Genomic DNA, 12,686 nt, shown 5'->3' on the forward strand with positions numbered 1-12,686 from the left:
AATTCCTTTTGACACCTTCATGTCGACCGTTTTGGTCCCCTTCCCTCAACCTCAACAAAAAACACATTTTTGCTATAATTGATTCTTTTACCAAATTTGTTTAACTTTTTTCGGTAAACTCAACAAGTACAAAGGATGTAAACGAATGTTTAGAAAAATATTTTCAGTTCTATAGTCGTCCAAGAAGAATAATTAGTGACAGGGGAAGTTTTTTTACATCGATGGAGTTCAGTGCATTTTTGCTAGACAATAACATTGAACACGTTAAGGTTGCCACAGCTTTACTTCAAGCAAACGGACAAATAGAAAGAATTAATAGAATACTTAAGAATATGACCAGCACTCTGATTGGCATAAGTTGTTAAGCAAAGTAGAATACGCTATAAATAATTCTGTTCAGTCAACCACAGGTGAAACACCGTCAATACTATTGTTCGGGTGCAGCAAGAAGGATGTGAAATTGATGCATTTAGTGAGTACCTAGAAGAAGAGAAATATCCCAGTTATGACTTGAGAAAATTGCGGAAACTAGCAGATGATAAAATCCAAAATGCTCAACGTAAAAGCGCCGAAGTGCATTTGCGAAAAACCAAACCACCTCTTTTTTTCACTGAAGGTGAGTTTGTTGCCGTGCGAAATGTGAACACAGTTATAGGAACAAACAAAAAGTTCATACCCAAATATAGAGGCCCATATAAAATTAAGAAAATTCTTCCAAACGATAGATATGTGGTGTCAGACATAGAGAATTGTCAAATCACTCAAATATTATACGATGGCATAATTGAGGCTTGTAGATTACGAAGATGGCCAGATTGTCGAAATGGTGCAGAAAGTGATTCTTAAGTTAGAAATAATTACATTTTAACCTATTTTTTTTTCTTTCTAATTGTAATATATAAAATTGATCGGGACGATCAAAAGGTCAGGATGGCCGAGTTGATAGGTTGATTGTTAATTATAAGGTAAACCATCCTAAATATGATGTTTACTAGTATGAACGATATATAAATTATGTATGTAAGTAAGTATGATTATGTAATATTCGAAACTAATCGATAGCAGCCTTAAGCGTTACACAACTCTAGAAATGTATCGATACTTTGAGACACTTCGATACTAGGAACACGTGTGCGAGGAACAATAAAAACAAAGAAATAAATGTGAAAGATTAAGAAAAACTGAAAAGAGAACAGCGACTAGACAAAGGCAAAGTTATAATGAATTAAATGAGCTAGGCAAGGAATTGATTTCAAGAATAAAAATAAAAATGCCAAACGAAATAGTCGAATTACAACACCACCACATAAGTGCCTATCTCGCGCTAACTTTATCAACTTTGGTTGATAATATTTAATGTACTGAGACCTTTCCAAAAATAGTCGCCTCAACCAACCTCGTCATCGTCAAAGGACATCGACTTGCCAGAGAGGCCAATGTTAATTAATTTCTCTGTGTGGGAGACAAATATGTTGGATCTGTATATCTTAGAACCTAAGAATACGATGTATTTTTAACTAAAATCCCCATTCCACTTCTTTGCAATGGTGACCCCCTTGACTCGGAAATCGTGTATATAAACCCGACCTCTGCCCTAATAAAATCAGTACTCAAGTAATACTTGTGTATTCAATTGCCCTGCATTCTACGAGTGAGCATCGCTGTGTCTTTTTCTCCGAGTTAAACCAATACAAGTGTAGGCTTAGCGTCCTACTGTCACAAGACTATGTTCTAGGGGCAACCACAAATATAAATAATAAAAAATTAACAATCCTACAAACAAGAGGAGCCATTTGTTATTACCCTTCAAAAAAAGGGAAATCACAACAGCTCTTACAGCTAAGTACAATTTGTACCCAAACATTGATATTCTTCAAACACCCAAAGCCAATTACACCCGTCACACTTTTTCGACGGAGTTAAAGATCGTCGATAATCATCGCCCAATGACCCGATTATCCAAAGCTGGATTATTGTCATCGTCCAATCTGGTCACACTTGCGCCCGGCTTGGTTTACGAATTCATGCCCATCTCAGTGAGTTCTGTAGCGTGTAACGTTCGACTAAAGTGCAAAGTACTTTAATGTTTTCAAGGATCTGTATTGGCTGCGCACGCTAAATATTCCGGCTCTAGCTCGTCGGCTTGGGGGGTGGAGGTCTTGCTCGTACAAATTTTGACACTGTCTACGTATTACTATTAATAAAATCAGAATTGAGTGTGCATGCGACAAAATCAAAAGCTAGATACTTAACCGGAAGAAAAGATGCATAAATTAGAAAAAAAAAGTTTTGAGAAATTATTGAAAGGAGACAGTGTAAAAGAAAGAGAGAGAAATTTGTTGTTTGCGACGCCGTAGATTAATTTGGCTCGCATATTGCCCACCCTACCTATGACGACCTGCCGCTAGAGCATAACTCTGGTGATCCCTTTTATACCCTTCGACCGTTTTCTTTAAGCTTTCATTTTTATGATTATTTCAATTGATTTCAATAAGAACATTTTTAATCTTTCTTAAATAATTTACAAACGAGAAAACAATTTCGGCGAGAAAAGATAAAAATATAATACGCGTTGAACCTCATGGGTAAATACTGGGCTTCACAGGTGTCTATAATTATTAATGTAAAGTACGTATAGTAAAAATAGTTAAAAATAATTATAGGGTATATTAAACGATATGATCTTTAGAAATAAATAAATAGTTATATGTTCAAAGGAAATTCAAAGATTTGTTCTTTTTTTTGATTACTAATATTCATTCTTAATTCAATATTCATCAGTGGTTCGCTAGGTAATTACTTTTAATTTTATTTAAAAATAAAAATTTGTTTTTTTTTTTTTTAAAGGAAAAAAAATTCTCAGTGTAAATTCATTTTTTTTTTTTAATTCTTTTTTTTTTCCAAAGTTAATGTTAGAAGTAATGGCTTTCTTAAATTTTCGGCATTAATATATATATATATATTTTTTTGTTTATGAGAATTTAATTGGCACTAATATTTTAATTTTTAATAATTTGAAATAAAGGTAAAACAATTCACACAGCTGGTTCCTCGGCGGACGATCGATCTTCCGACGCAGGTAGGCTGGAAAAGAAATCAAGGCATTTCTGCTTTGACATGGTTATTATTTTATATAATAAAATAATATAATATAATATATATTATATTATATGTGGACTCAAAAACATTTTCTAATTAATTTTTTTTTTTCGAATCAAAACGAATTTAAGAAAACTTTTGCCAGGAGATAGGAACCGTAAATTAACCGCGCACTAGATGAATCATAACTTAATTTAAATCTTATAATTATTTAATTTAAATGAAATTATTTTTTTTATAACATAATTATTGTCACTTCAATATTCTATCGCATTCTTTTAATACATTTTCTTGATTTACGTTAACACAAGTTTAGGAATTTTTTTCCAGTGTAGCCTGGTTGGCTGATATGCACGTGAACATTTTCGCAAGCTGCATTTTTTTTTAGGTTACAAATGAGGTTAAGATCGAGCCCAAGCGTAGTTTTTACATTTTTTTCTAAATTTGAATTTGGGTAAGGGCCGATCTAATTGGACATTTCTTTTTTTTCTTTTTTTTTCTCTCTAGCCTATAGGATTATTTGGCTGAAGAAACTCTTTGTTAAATTAAATGTGAGGGTGCTGCTTAAACTGCTGATCACTGAACAAAATTTGGGGGGTGCTCCTCAGGGCGACTGCAGATCGCCGACAATGGGGTGCTCCTCCGGGCGACTGCAGATCGCCGACCATGGGGTGCTCCTCCGGGCGGATCCGAATCGCGGGGCAGCGTGGGTGCTCCGCGGAACAGATTTGGACTGCCGGCCGATGTGGGTGCTCCCCGGAACGTTGGCGAAAGTTAACTGGGCCTCTTGCACGTGGCGGCGGTGGCGGCCGTATTGAGAACCGTAAAATTTCAGCCTTTTAAAAGAAATCGAAAATTCAGCACTTGAAAACATTTAGCGAGAAAACCCACACAACTCACTTTTTTGCTCTAATTGTTGCGTTAAAAAAATTCACTTTGAGAAGTCCGAATTACCGCGTGTATATATTTTTTTTGTCCACTTTGCCGATTGGGAACGGATAAAATTGCACACGTCTGACTGCCACGCCGGTTTAATGAAGAAGGAAGTTCAAAAATCAGGCGGCGTCGGTTGCGGCCTTTCCTAGAAATTTCTGACAGCTGAAAAATCCGCCATTTCGGCTTGGGACAAGCTTCTCAGCAACAGCTGATCGTGGAACTATCTGGCATCACCCGCAAAAATACTACTTAGTATTTTTTTTGCTAAACACTTATTTCCGACACTAAATTTGGCTAGACATCTGGCTACACTCCAAAAGTCGCTAAATACAAAAATAATCGCCAGTTTTCAAGCCAAAACAAACAAACGTTCTTCAGGCGCCGCTACGTTCCTCCCAGAAGTCACGTTTCCGGCTCTTGACCCGGAAAGAATACGGAATAAACGATTCTCTGCACTCCCACATCCCACTGGAAAAACCAAGTAGATCGTTCCTTCCAACGACCCAAAACACTGCGTACTCGACGTACTCAAACGACGATACACGACTAAGCAGTGCACAGCCGGCCCAAGCAGTCAAGATTCGACCAGTGTCGGTATCACTCAGCAAGCAGTCCTGCACTTGGCCCTTCAGCAGCGCCGACACCACTCAGAAAGCAGTAGTACAACACTCGGCCCTCCCATAGGGTCGAGATAGTTATAATTAAAAACGTTGCCCTAAACAACCGTATTATCATATTTAACCATACTTCGTAGCGTTCGATTGGTGTTATTGGGAAAGGGAGAAAAAATGATTTAAAGAGGAAATAAATTTCTGTCTCCCCAACACGGGTTTATAAGTTGTAGGTCTACGACAACAAACCGCTTGGAACTTATAAATGGCTTCAGTAATAACCTTCAGACTGACGTTCTTCACACTGACTATAGTAAAGCGTTTGATTCTGTCAATCCGCTCCGCCGACATATTGCCCGCCTCAATACCGCCTGCCGAGCGCCGCTCCTCCAGCACTTAAACAAAAACACTTAGATTTTTAAAATGCTATAAGCCTTTTGAAACTTTTGTTTACAATGATGATAGACGCAAAACTAATGCTATTTTAATACATCTGGTAATGAGCAAGGTCGATTAAGAAAATGGGAAGAACCGTTAGATTATTTTTATACCAACATATGGTAGCGGAAGAGGCTTCCAAGGCCAAAAATCTTACCCTAAGAAGAATGGAAATAGAAATGTTGCTACATGAATGTATTAGCTCGAGCCTGGTTCGACTCTGGTTCACAAATAAATTTTGTGACCGATGAGCTCGCTCAGAGGCTCAAAATTACAAAGGAAGACGTGTGCATAAGCTTGCAAGGCATTGGTGGAATTAATGCCCAAGCCACAAGAAAATACACACGATTGTGAAAACGCAAGTATGGAAAAGCCAGTTGTCGACTGATTTTTTGTTCCTGAGAAATATTTCTGGTTATCATCCGGATCAAAAGGTGAACACCAGCGGGTGGAGGGTGCCTGAAAATATTTTTATAAAATCAGTTCTCGCCTGGATGTGCTTCTGAAAATAATGTAAAGGCTGAAAAAAGGGTACATCTCAGCTGCCAGGAGGAAGCGTTGGAGTCAATTGACACAACCCTGCAGAAATTTTGGTCTGTGGAGAACATGCCGCCCAAGGCTAATGCCCATACTCCTGAGCAACAACTCTGTTAACCACACTTTGAGAAAAATGCTCAAAGACTGTCGTCCGGTATATTTTCGGTTCGTAAGCCGTTCAAATCTGACCCAAATACTCTACTGGTTCATTATACGAAGTTGCGAAGAAAGGAAATTGTCAAAGGACCCTTCGCTGAAGAGGATGTGTTTTGAATTCATGGACGAATATGTTTCAATGAGCCACATGTCCTCCACCAAAGACAAAATTCGGAATACTCCGCACCAATGTGTTCTACGGCCAAAAAGATCTTGAACTAAGCTGAGAGTAGTTTTTGACACATCGTACCGGACTTCTACGCAGGTAGCGTTGAGTAACATCTTGATGGTAGGCCTAACTATCCAAGAGGAGCTGTACTCGACTCTGCTTTGGCAGATGTATCGCCAAGTGATGGTGGACAAAGCTAACCGAAACTTTCAGCTCATAGAATGGAGACGAGATCCTTTCAAGACCCTGATAATCTTTGAGTTAAACAAAGTTACATATGGCCCTTCGCCAGCACACTTTTTGGCGATTCGGTGTTAAAATGCGGCTAGGAGAGATGGCGCAAGCCGCAAAGGTTATTCAGAATGTTTTTTATGTTGACGATTTGTTGACTGGCGCCGGATGTGTTGAGGACCTGCAAAGTCATCGAGATGAAGGTTCTCAGGACTTGCAAGAGCAGGTTTTGAATTGGCAAAGTGGTTTTTAAACTGCCCAGAGTTATCCGCATCTGAAAGCGTTGTAATGCCACTTATGGCAGACTCAGACGTTAAAGATTACTTTCAATTTTGGCTAGATGACTCTTTTCTGGATCTTCGCACGACAAAGCGAAATATTTTGTCGGTGACTGCTCGACTTTTCGACCCACTTGGCCTCTATGTTGTTGCAGGAACTGTGGCTTCGAAAATTAGATTGGGACGAGTCGCAACCGATGCAGTTGCTTACATCGTGGGAGACGTTTAAAGTGACGCTTCTGCAGCTGCCGAAAATTAAGGTATCAAATGCATGGTTTCGCTGACGCTTCCATGCGAGCATATGTCGCTTCCATGCGAGCATATGGAGCGTACATATCTTTTCGTACTCAAACACTTGAAGGCTTGAAAGTGTCTTGATTGACCGCCAACTCGAAAGTAGCTCCCCTCAAGACGAAAACTTTGCTTCGCCTCTATAATCGTGTCAGGCCTTTGCTAAACTGTCCTATTGACAATTATTTTCCTGTGGACAGACTCCGACATCACTTTACAATGGGTCAAAGCCCAACCCTCGTCGTTTTCAATTTTTGTTTCGAACCGGTATGCAGAAATTCAGAAATGGTCGGAAAAAAGAAACTGGAGTCACGAATCCACGAATGTCAACCCAGCAGACATAGTGTCCCGAGGATGTGACGAAGAGGAGCTTACAACGTCCATTTGGTTTGGTGGGCCTTCGTTCTTGCTCGACTCAGAAAACTGTTGGCCTGTAAATAGACATTTCGAACTGCCGGCTAATGTAGTGTACAATCGGCACTAGCGCTCTTAGTCAGCCAGAGCCAAATTATATGCTCTAGAATAATTAAATAGCAAGAGGATTTCATGGTGTACATGTATTCATTGGAGTAACTTTTCTATCAGTATGATTGCTACAACATTTAAGTAACCACTTTTCAAAAAATTCAGATGTTAGGCAGCTGCATGATATTGACAGTTTGTTGATTACAGTTAGTCACTGCGGAAAATTGTCCCAAAGCCCTTGCTAGCCTGAAGCGGGTGTACGATAATGATTGTCTTATTTTTTTGACAACATATCGACACTTTTTAATTTACAAAAATAGTCCCAGCCTTCAGCTACAGCCTTGAGAACCTTCATCGACACGGTCACGGCCTTGTATAACTCCTTGCTGTCTATTTTGGTGATAGACGCATTACTAATGTTATTTTAATACATCTGGTAGTGAGCAAGGTCGATGCAGGAACTAAAAGAAAATGGGAAGAACAGTTAGATTATAAGTCGCCTTCACTTTAGAGCGAATGTGAGGCGGCCCTCAATAGGCGATACAAACACATGGTAGCGGAAGAGGCCTCAAAGCCCAAAACTGTTCAGACCCAATCTAACCCCAAGAAGAATGGAAATAGGAGTTTTTCGTTTTTCGCTGCCAGGAACGACTCTGTTCAATGCGTGTATTGCAAATCAGCTGAACATCAGAAATTGCACTCCGCTTTTTCGCCCTTTTTGCAAAGATTCGATTTCGCTAAAAGAGCACTCTTATGCATTAACTGCTTAAGAAAGGGTCACACGGTAGAAAAATGAAAATCGAACAGATGTATCGTGTGCAATTGCTCACATCACACTTTGCTACACATATATTTTCCAAACACAAATCTCGCGTTGCCACCCCCTTCTCAGCCCACACTCATGCAGGAGTCTCCATCCACGTCGCATGTTTTGCATGCGAATGCATCGTTCAAACCAAAAGTGGCGATGAGCTCGCTTTGAGGCTCAACATTACAAGAGAGGACAAGAGAGGATGAGCTTGCGGGGCATTGGGGGAACTAATGCCTAAGCCACAAAAAAAATACACACGATTGTGAAGTCGAGAGTAGGGAACAGACAGCTGACGTCCGATTTTTCGATCATAAAAAATATTTCTGGTTATCATCAGGATCAAGCGGTGAACACCAGCGGGTGGAGGGTGCCTGAAAATATTCAAAAACTAGATATGCTTATCGCGCTGATACGTTCCTTGAACTTTTATCTATTGGCCAGATACAGCAGGGGCCTGAACTTCCCATCTTACAAAATACAGTTCTCGGCTGGATAGTGTCAGGGATATGTGCCTCTGAAAATAATGTAACGGCTGAAATGGTACATCTCAGCTGCCAGGAGGAAGCGTTGGAGTAAATTGACACAACCCTGCAGAAATTTTGGTCTATGGAGGACTTGCCGCCCAAGGCTAAAGCCCATAATCCTGAGCAACAACTCTGTCAACAACACTTTGAGAAAAATACTCAAAGATTGTCGTCCCTTAGATTTTCGGTTCGTTTGCCGTTCAAATCTGACCCAAATACTCTGGGTTCGTTATACAAAGTTGCGAAACGTAGATTTTTCTCGCTAGATAGGAAATCGTGAAAGGATCCTTGGCTGAAGAACATGTATCTTGAATTCATGATGTGTTTCAATGGGCCACATGTCCTCCACCAATGACAAAATTCCAAATACTCCTCACTATTTCATTCCGAACCAATGCGTTCTACGGCCACAAAGTACTTCAACTAAGTTGAGAGTAGTTTTCGATGCATCGAGCCGTACTTCTACGCAGGTAGCGTTGAATGACATCAAGATTGCATAAGTTTGCCCTTGCGGCCGACGTCAAAAAGATGTATCGCCAAGTGATGGTGGTGAGGCTGATCGAAACTTCCAGCTCATAATATGGAGACGAGATCAGACGTAACCAAGACCCTTGGCGTGGTTTGGTTACCGGTTGAAGAATACTTTCAATTTTGGTTGGATGACTCTTTCCTGGATCTTCGCGCGTCAAAGCTAAATTTTTTTTCAGTGACTGCTCGACTTTACGACCCACTTGGCCTCTTGTGTCCTTTGATCGCATAGGCAAAGATGTTGTTGCAGGAACTGTGGCTTCGAAAATTAGATTGGGACGAGTCGCTACCGATGCAGTTGCTTACATCGTGGGAGACGTTTAAAGCGGCGCTTCTGCAGCTGCCGAAAATTAAGGTATCGCGAATCGTCAACACAGATCCACAAGTCCCGATTCAAATACATGGTTTCGCTGACGCTTCCATGCGAGCGTTTGGAGCGTGCATCTACGTTCGTACTCAAATTGCTGAAGGTCGTCTCAAGACAAAAACTTTGCCTCGCCTTGAGCTGTGTGCAGCTCACCTTTTAGCAGATCTCTATAATCGTGTCAGGCCATTGCTAAATTGTCCCATTGAGAATGTTTTCCTGTGGACAGACTCCGAGATCACTTTACACTGGATTAAAACCCATCCCTCGTCATTGTCGGTTTTTGTTTCGAACCAGGTTGCAGTGGTCGGAGAAAGCAATTTGGAGACACGTTCCCACGAAAGTCAACCCAGCAGACATAGTGTCCCGAGGATGAGACGTAGAGGAACTTACAAAGTCCATTTTGGTTCGGTGGGCCTTCGTTCTTGCTAGACTCAGAAAATAATTGGCCTGTAAATAATCATTTCGAACTGCCGGCTCATGTAATGTCGATGGAGCTATGCCTGAGAATGTTCGTGTGGGTTTTTCGTTTTATTCAAATGTATTTCGCCAAGAGAACTGAATTTCGCTTTTGAGAAAATTGTCGAAGCTATTGAATCTCACGAATTCAGGGACGACATAAGTAAAATTCGGAAAAATAACCCGGTAGCAACGAATATTTAAAAGCTAAACCCTTTTCTTCAGGAAAATAAATTAGATTGGAGTTCCTCGACATTACTACGTGTGAGGGTCGGTTATTGAATGCTCCTTTGCTCGGTTGTTGCTGTCTAAAAGCTCACAGTTCGTCAGATCCTATGTGTCATACGTGCACGTTGCGAATTGTCACGCTGGCCCACGAGGTCTCGTATGTCGCCTGCACGAGAAAATATGGCTGGTTTATGCTCAAGAAGTCTGCCGACGAACAGTTCGGTCGTGCATGCGCTGCTTTCGCTGTAAGCCGCAACTCTTGACGCAAATTATGGGGAACTTGCCAGCAGATACACTTCGAGCCTTGCACCCATTCAATATTTGTGGCGTTGATTCTTGTGGTCCCTTCAGCACAACGTATATTATCCGTGGTAAGCCATAGTACAAGTCGTACGTGGCCCTTTTCGGCTGTTTTCCGTCCAAAGCGGTCCACTTAGAATTAGTGTCTGACCTAACCACTGATGCGTTCTTGTTGGCATTTCAAAGATTCGTGTGTTATCGCAGGATTCTACACCGCCACTGACTTCGTCGGCGCAGATCGGCACATGAGAGAGTTCCGAGCTTGTCTGGTGGAGCAGGGGGTCGGTATCGAAACATTCGCATCAAAAAAACGATGTGAGTTTGCGATTTCGCTAAAAGAGCACCCTTATGCATGAACTGCTTAAGAACGGGAGACACGGTTAAATAATGCAAATCAAACAGATGTAGAGTGTGCAATTCCTCACATCACACTTTTCTACACATATTTTCCCCAAACACAAATCTCGCGTTGCCACCCCCTTTTCAGCCCACGCTCATGCAGGAGTCTCCATCCACTTCGCATGTTTTGCATGCGAATGCATCGGATCGAGTCATTCATGCAACTGCTGTTGTGAGCGTTCAAACCAAAAGAGCCGAGTTTGTATTAGCTCGAGCGTTGCTCGACTCTGGTTCACAAATAAATTTTGTGACATATGAGCTCGCTCAGAGGCTCAAAATTACAAGATAGTACGTGTGCATGAGCTTGCGAAGCATTGGTGGAACTAATGCCCAAGCCACAAAAAAAATACACACGATTGTGAAGTCGCGAGTACGGAACAGCCAGTTGTCGTCCGATTTTTGGATTATGAAAAATATTTCTGGTTATCATCCGGATCAAGCGGTGAACACCAGAGGGTGGAGGGTGCCTGAAAAAATTCAGTTGGCAGAACCATTCTTCTTAAAGCCCCAAAAATAGATATGCTTATCGGCACTGATACGTTCTTTGAACTGTTATCTATTGGCCAGATAAATCAGGCGCCTGAATTCCCCATTTTCAAAAGACAGTTCTCGGCTGGATAGTGTCAGGGAGATGTGCCTCTAAAAATAATGTAAAGGCTGAAAAAATGGTACATCTCAGCTCTGTCAACAACACTTTGAGAAAAATACTCAAAGATTGTCGTCCCTTAGATTTTCGGTTCGTTTGCCGTTCAAATCTGACCCAAATACTCTGGGTTCGTTATACGAAGTTGCGAAACGTAGATTTTTCTTGCTAGAAAGGAAATCGTCAAAGGATCCTTGGCTGAAGAACATGTATCTTGAATTCATGATGTGTTTCAATGGGCCACATGTCCTCCACCAATGACAAAATTCCAAATACTCCTCACTATTTCATTCCGAACCGGGTGCTCGATTAATTCCGGGCTTTGAAGAAGAGTTATTAGCACTGGTGAGTGGTCCGATGATAGATCCAAAAGCGATTTTGCAGATATTAGATTGCGGGAAATATTTTTTGTCACAGCAAAATCAATTAAATCAGGTAGTTTTCTAGGATCTGTTGGCCAGTATGTAGGACTGCCTGGTGAAACGTAGTCCAGTTTGTTGCATGTTTTGATGAGTGCATTATATAGTTGCCTTCCTTTGGGGGTAACAAGGCGGGATCCCCAGTGTGTGTGCTTGGCGTTGTAATCACCTGCTGCTATGAATCGCTGTCCAAGTGAATTGTAGAAGTCCATGAACTGGTCTTCTGAGACTGTAAAGCGGGGTGGGCAGTAGACAGCGGCAATGGCAAGGTTGCTGGTGCCCAACTGTAATTTTATCGATGTAGCTTGCAGATAATTTTTTGCAAACCGTTGGTAAAAGTGGTGTTTGATACGGTCTCTTATTAAGATGCCGGCTCCGCCATGTGCTTTACCATCTGGATGATCGGTGCCGTAGAACGTGTATCCTCGTATTTGAAAGTTATATTTGCTGGTGAGATGCGTTTCTGCCAGCAACATAACGTCGATGTGATTTTCGTTCAGAAATTTAGTTATTTCAGGTATATGCCGTGAAACACCATTGGCGTTCCACAGAGTATTCGGAGGCTAGGCATAATTTATTTGGACTGCTGAGCTGCAAGCATTTGTAACAAGATATTTTGGTTTTGCATTAGAGTTTGCATGGTGGTTTTCATGAAGGACATAAATTCCATCATATTTTGTTGCAAAGCTATCATCATAGTTTCCATGTTACTTTGTGGCTGTCCCATGGCCTGCTGTATGTTATCAGTTTTCGGCTCTATGTGATCTTAGAGCACTGGCGTAGGAAATGCTGTTGGTGGT

This window comes from Drosophila gunungcola (genome assembly GCF_025200985.1).
Source record: "Drosophila gunungcola strain Sukarami chromosome Y unlocalized genomic scaffold, Dgunungcola_SK_2 000041F, whole genome shotgun sequence".
NCBI lineage: Eukaryota > Metazoa > Arthropoda > Insecta > Diptera > Drosophilidae > Drosophila > Drosophila gunungcola.